The sequence below is a fragment of the Lissotriton vulgaris genome, chromosome 7, assembly GCF_964263255.1.
Source record: "Lissotriton vulgaris chromosome 7, aLisVul1.2, whole genome shotgun sequence".
NCBI classification, from domain to species: Eukaryota; Metazoa; Chordata; class Amphibia; order Caudata; family Salamandridae; genus Lissotriton; species Lissotriton vulgaris.
Window position 1 is genome coordinate 1,025,096,871 of NC_141695.1, and position 6,000 is coordinate 1,025,102,870.

Sequence of the window (6,000 nt, forward strand, 5' to 3'; positions counted from 1 at the left end):
AATAAATATAAGGTATGTAGGCTGTGGAGTGCAAAAAGTCACACTTTGATTTTCCTAGTAGACAGTACAATATTTTTGACAGTGCGTACTCTGTCTGAGTCACCTTTTGAAGGATAAATAAGTATGGGCAAATTAATGTTGCGGATCTTTCCCCTCAAGCTAGGTGTACTGTAAACTGTGTTTTAGAACAAAATTAGATCTTCTCAGCAGTGCTCCCACCCAGACCCTTACTAAAGCCAGTCGCAAAAATGTAGAAGACCCCCAATCAAATCTCAAAAAACGAGGCCTAGCAGAAAACTGGTGACAAAACGTACTTTGAAAGTAAAAGTAGGCCCAAATACCCCCTTACCCACCGTGGATTGCATTCAAACCACTTGCAAGCAACCAAGCAAAAGTATCCATAGCCAGCATCGCTCCAAGACTCGAAAACCCCCCCACCCAAACACATGCAATCGAAATACTGCTAACCCTAACGAACCCTAAGTTAAGAATAGTGGCAAAGGCTTTCTTTAACTATGCCAAATCCCCCCTTTCCCACCATGGATTTTCTTCAAATGACTTGCAACCAAAATTACACATTCTCACGAGTGCTCTAAGACCCCAGAACTCAGTTGCAAAAATGTAGAACACCCGGAAATACATGCAATCCTGCTGCTAGGGCTAACGAACCCTAAGTTACAAAAAGTGCCAAAAGGCTTTTCGGCGTGGATTTTGTCCCAACCACTTCCACCCGGTATTAGACCTTCCCAGGAATGGCCCAAGACCCGCCAACCCACCCGCCAAAAAGCATAACACCCCCAAACAGGCCAAAAGCAACATCTCCTACTTACAATATTTCTCGGCCTTCGGTCCAAACGCGCTGCGTAGCTAGGCCATAAGTCCGGTTTGCCACCACGGATTTCCTGAAAAGCAAATGCAATCAAGATTAGAGTGTCCCAGCAGTGCTGACAGACCCCGAAACTCACCCACAAACAGACGGAACCCCCCCTAAGAGCACCTCAAAGGCAAGCAAGTCAGCAAAAACACAAAAAAATGTGCGCCTCAGGTTTGGTCCAAACCACTTTTATCCGGTATTAGAGCTTCCCAACAATGGCCCCAGAGCCGTCAACCCAAGAGAAAACGAGTAGAAGACCCCCAAACAGCCAAAGAGCAAAAGTACAAAAATGGGGACTTAATCATTTTTTCCCAAATTTCCCAAATCACTCCGCGCGCGCTCTGCAGCTAGGCCCTAACTCCCCTCTGCCACCATGGATTTGCTTCAAACCTCTTGCAAAGTAAAGTATCCATAGCCAGCAGTGCTCCCAGACCCCGAAACCCACCCATAAACACCAGGAAGCCCCCCAAACCGGCCCCCGAAAATGCTACATTGAGCAAAATGTCATAAATAGCAACAAAAAAATCGGCCTGGATTTTGTCCCAACCACTTCTACCCGGTATTAGACCTTCCCAGGAATGGCCCAAGACCCGCCAACCCACCCGCCAAAAAGCATAACACCCCCAAACAGGCCAAAAGCAACATCTCCTACTTACAATATTTCTCGGCCTTCGGTCCAAACGCGCTGCGTAGCTAGGCCATAAGTCCGGTTTGCCACCACGGATTTCCTGAAAAGCAAATGCAATCAAGATTAGAGTGTCCCAGCAGTGCTGACAGACCCCGAAACTCACCCACAAACAGACGGAACCCCCCTAAGAGCACCTCAAAGGCAAGCAAGTCAGCAAAAACACACAAAAAATTGCGCCTCGGATTTGGTCCAAACCACTTTTATCCGGTATTAGAGCTTCCCAACAATGGCCCCAGAGCCATCAGCCCAAGAGAAAATGAGTAGAAGACCCCCAAACAGCCAAAGAGCAAAAGTACGAAAATGGGGACCTGGTCATTTTTTCCAAAATTTCCCAAATCACTCCGCGCGCGCTCTGCAGCTAGGCCCTAACTCCCCTCTGCCACCATGGATTTGCTTCAAACCTTTTGCAAAGTAAAGTATCCATAGCCAGCAGTGCTCCCAGACCCCGAAACCCTCCCACAAACACCAGGAAGCCCCCCAAACCGGCCCCCGAAAACGCTACATTGAGCAAAATGTCAGAAATAGCAAAAAAAAAATCGGCCTGGATTTTGTCCCAACCACTTCCACCCGGTATTAGACCTTCCCAGGAATGGCCCAAGACCTGCCAACCCACCCGCCAAAAAGCATAACACCCCCAAACAGGCCAAAAGCAACATCTCCTACTTACAATATTTCTCGGCCTTCGGTCCAAACGCGCTGCGTAGCTAGGCCATAAGTCCGGTTTGCCACCACGGATTTCCTGAAAAGCAAATGCAATCAAGATTAGAGTGTCCCAGCAGTGCTGAAAGACCCCGAAACTCACCCACAAACAGACGGAACCCCCCCTAAGAGCACCTCAAAGGCAAGCAAGTCAGCAAAAACACAAAAAAATGTGCGCCTCAGGTTTGGTCCAAACCACTTTTATCCGGTATTAGAGCTTCCCAACAATGGCCCCAGAGCCGTCAACCCAAGAGAAAACGAGTAGAAGACCCCCAAACAGCCAAAGAGCAAAAGTACAAAAATGGGGACTTAATCATTTTTTCCCAAATTTCCCAAATCACTCCGCGCGCGCTCTGCAGCTAGGCCCTAACTCCCCTCTGCCACCATGGATGTGCTTCAAACCTCTTGCAAAGTAAAGTATCCATAGCCAGCAGTGCTCCCAGACCCCGAAACCCACCCATAAACACCAGGAAGCCCCCCAAACCGGCCCCCGAAAACGCTACATTGAGCAAAATGTCATAAATAGCAACAAAAAAAATCGGCCTGGATTTTGTCCCAACCACTTCTACCCGGTATTAGACCTTCCCAGGAATGGCCCAAGACCCGCCAACCCACCCGCCAAAAAGCATAACACCCCCAAACAGGCCAAAAGCAACATCTACTACTTACAATATTTCTCGGCCTTCGGTCCAAACGCGCTGCGTAGCTAGGCCATAAGTCCGGTTTGCCACCACGGATTTCCTGAAAAGCAAATGCAATCAAGATTAGAGTGTCCCAGCAGTGCTGACAGACCCCGAAACTCACCCACAAACAGACGGAACCCCCCCTAAGAGCACCTCAAAGGCAAGCAAGTCAGCGAAAACACAAAAAAATGTGCGCCTCGGAATTGGTCCAAACCACTGTTATCCGGTATTAGAGCTTCCCAACAATGGCCCCAGAGCCGTCAACCCAAGAGAAAACGAGTAGAAGACCCCCAAACAGCCAAAGAGCAAAAGTACAAAAATGGGGACTTAGTCATTTTTTCCCAAATTTCCCAAATCACTCCGCGCGCGCTCTGCAGCTAGGCCCTAACTCCCCTCTGCCACCATGGATTTGCTTCAAACCTCTTGCAAAGTAAAGTATCCATAGCCAGCAGTGCTCCCAGACCCCGAAACCCACCCACAAACACCAGGAAGCCCCCCAAACCGGCCCCCAAAAACGCTACATTGAGCAAAATGTCAGAAATAGCAAAAAAAAAATCGGCCTGGATTTTGTCCCAACCACTTCTACCCGGTATTAGACCTTCCCAGGAATGGCCAAAGACCCGCCAACCCACCCGCCGAAAAGCATAACACCCCCAAACAGGCCAAAAGCAACATTTCCTACTTACAATATTTCTCGGCCTTCGGTCCAAACGCGCTGCGTAGCTAGGCCATAAGTCCGGTTTGCCACCACGGAATTCCTGAAAAGCAAATGCAATCAAGATTAGAGTGTCCCAGCAGTGCTGACAGACCCCGAAACTCACCCACAAACAGACGGAACCCCCCCTAAGAGCACCTCAAAGGCAAGCAAGTCAGCAAAAACACAAAAAAATATGCGCCTCGGATTTGGTCCAAACCACTTTTAGAGCTTCCCAGCAATGGCCCCAGAGCCGTCAACTCACCTGCAAAGAGGTAGAACAACACCCCCACAAGTGCTGAGTTTTTCTTCATTGGGCGTAAACCAGCCCTCTGCTTTGATGGAAATAGGAGTCTGGAGGAGGAGGATAGAGGAGCATGTTCTTCTGAACTTGTGAACCTGAGGAATGCAGACTGCGGCACCTTCAAATCAATTAGCAAACAAGTGAAGACAGTTCTGCTGATGGGCTTGTTTTTGTGATTATCTGATTAAAGTTTGAATTATATTAACTGTGCACAACAAAGAAAGACAGACACACAGGAATAAAAGTGAATAAGGACGAAAAAGAAAGTTATTGATTCGTTGTCTCATTTTCAGGGCTCGGTATCACGGTCCAGGAATGAGAATAAGGCTTCGTCATCATACTCTGCGAATTCAGGCAGGGTGAGCTCAGTGTCACCTGACAGAGAAGAAATTCCCTCATCTATGTTGCTGGCCACCTCGTCTTCATCCGGCGCGCTTTCTCGTACTCTGAAATCTGGTGGTATGAGGTGCTGATTCATCTTGATCATTGTTAACCTCTCCACATTTTTGGGCGAGAGGCGGCTCCGTTTGGAAGTTACAATGCCACCAGCAGCACTGAAAACACGTTCAGAAGACACACTTGCGAGTGGGCAAGACAAGAAGTTTAAAGCCAGGTTGGTGAGCTGTGGCCACAATTCTTTTTTCCCATGCCAATACGCCAATGGGTCAGCATTAACATAGACCTCTGTTGAGTCATTCAGATAGTCCTTCACCATCGACTCAAGGTTCTCCTCCAAGGTTCCTCCACTTTGCTTAGCTGTTGCTGTGACCTTTTGAGAACCAAACCCAAGCCGAGCTAGCCAATCCTCTTCAGCCTCCAATGTTACTGTTGTGTCTGGTGGTGCAGATGATCCGGTTGCCGGTCTCTTTAACGGCTGAGAGGTCACTTGTGCCGCAGCCACAGGTGCAGAAGTGGATTGTTGTGACTGTGGATTGCCTGCTGATGCTGATGTACTGCCTTTTCCTTCAATTTGCTGCCGTTCTCTTTCAAACCTCTTGGCTGAGGAGACTATCCACTGTTTGTACTTTGTAACATCTTCATCAGCAAAAGGAAAGAATGCTGGGCCTGCCAGCGCCTTTTTGTAGCGTGGATCCAGAATAGTAGCACAAATGTAATGCTGGTTTGAGTGGATCATTTTAAGACGTTCATCACCTTGTAGGTGCTCTAATAATTTCTCAGCCAGAACAAAAGGGTCTTGGTTTTCTTCATCTTTTTCAAACACATAACACACCTCCTTCAGTTGGTGCTCCAGCATGTACAACAATGGGAGAGCTTTTCCCAAATTACAGTCCTCCTTGCTGACTGCACGTGTGAAGAACTCAAAAGGACGAAGCATGCGTGTCAGGCTTTTAACTATGTTCCATTGCGCCGCACCCATCCTCAGGTCCTCCTTCTGAGCTGTACCCTGTGTTAAGAAATAGTAATCGAGAACCGTATACTGCTCATACAGATGCTCAAGCATGTAGAAGGTTGAGTTCCAACGTGTTACCACCTCCTGGAAGAGTGCTTTCACTGGCATTTGACGTTCATATAGCAGGCTCCTCAGCTGCTTCCGGGCCTTAAAAGAATGGCTGAAATGGTTGCACATTTTTCGGCAGGTGTCCACTACTCTGTACGCTGCACTGTCTTTATTACCCAAGAATTTTTGGACAACCAGGTTTATACAGTGCGCCAAACACGGCACTCTGAAATAGTCACCCAGCTTCATGGCCTTAACTATATTGGCGCCATTGTCCGTGGAAACATAACCAACCTGGCGTTTTTTGGGGACAGCCAGTTAAGGACCTTTGTGTTAAAGACATCCAAAATGTTTTGTGCTGTGTGACGTTTCTCCAAACCAAACATGGCTAGTGTTGCATGTTTCCGAGCAGCTTTAAAAACAATGTCCGGGTCAACACCTGTGTTTAGCTTTGCTTTAGCCCCTGAAAAAGAGACCCAGTGTGCAGTGATGCACATGTAATCAGCGCCTGCGCCACTGGTCCACATGTCTGTTGTCAGATGTATAGTGTGAACAGCACTCTTCTGCAAAGCTGCCCCAATCACCTCCAGAACATCTTC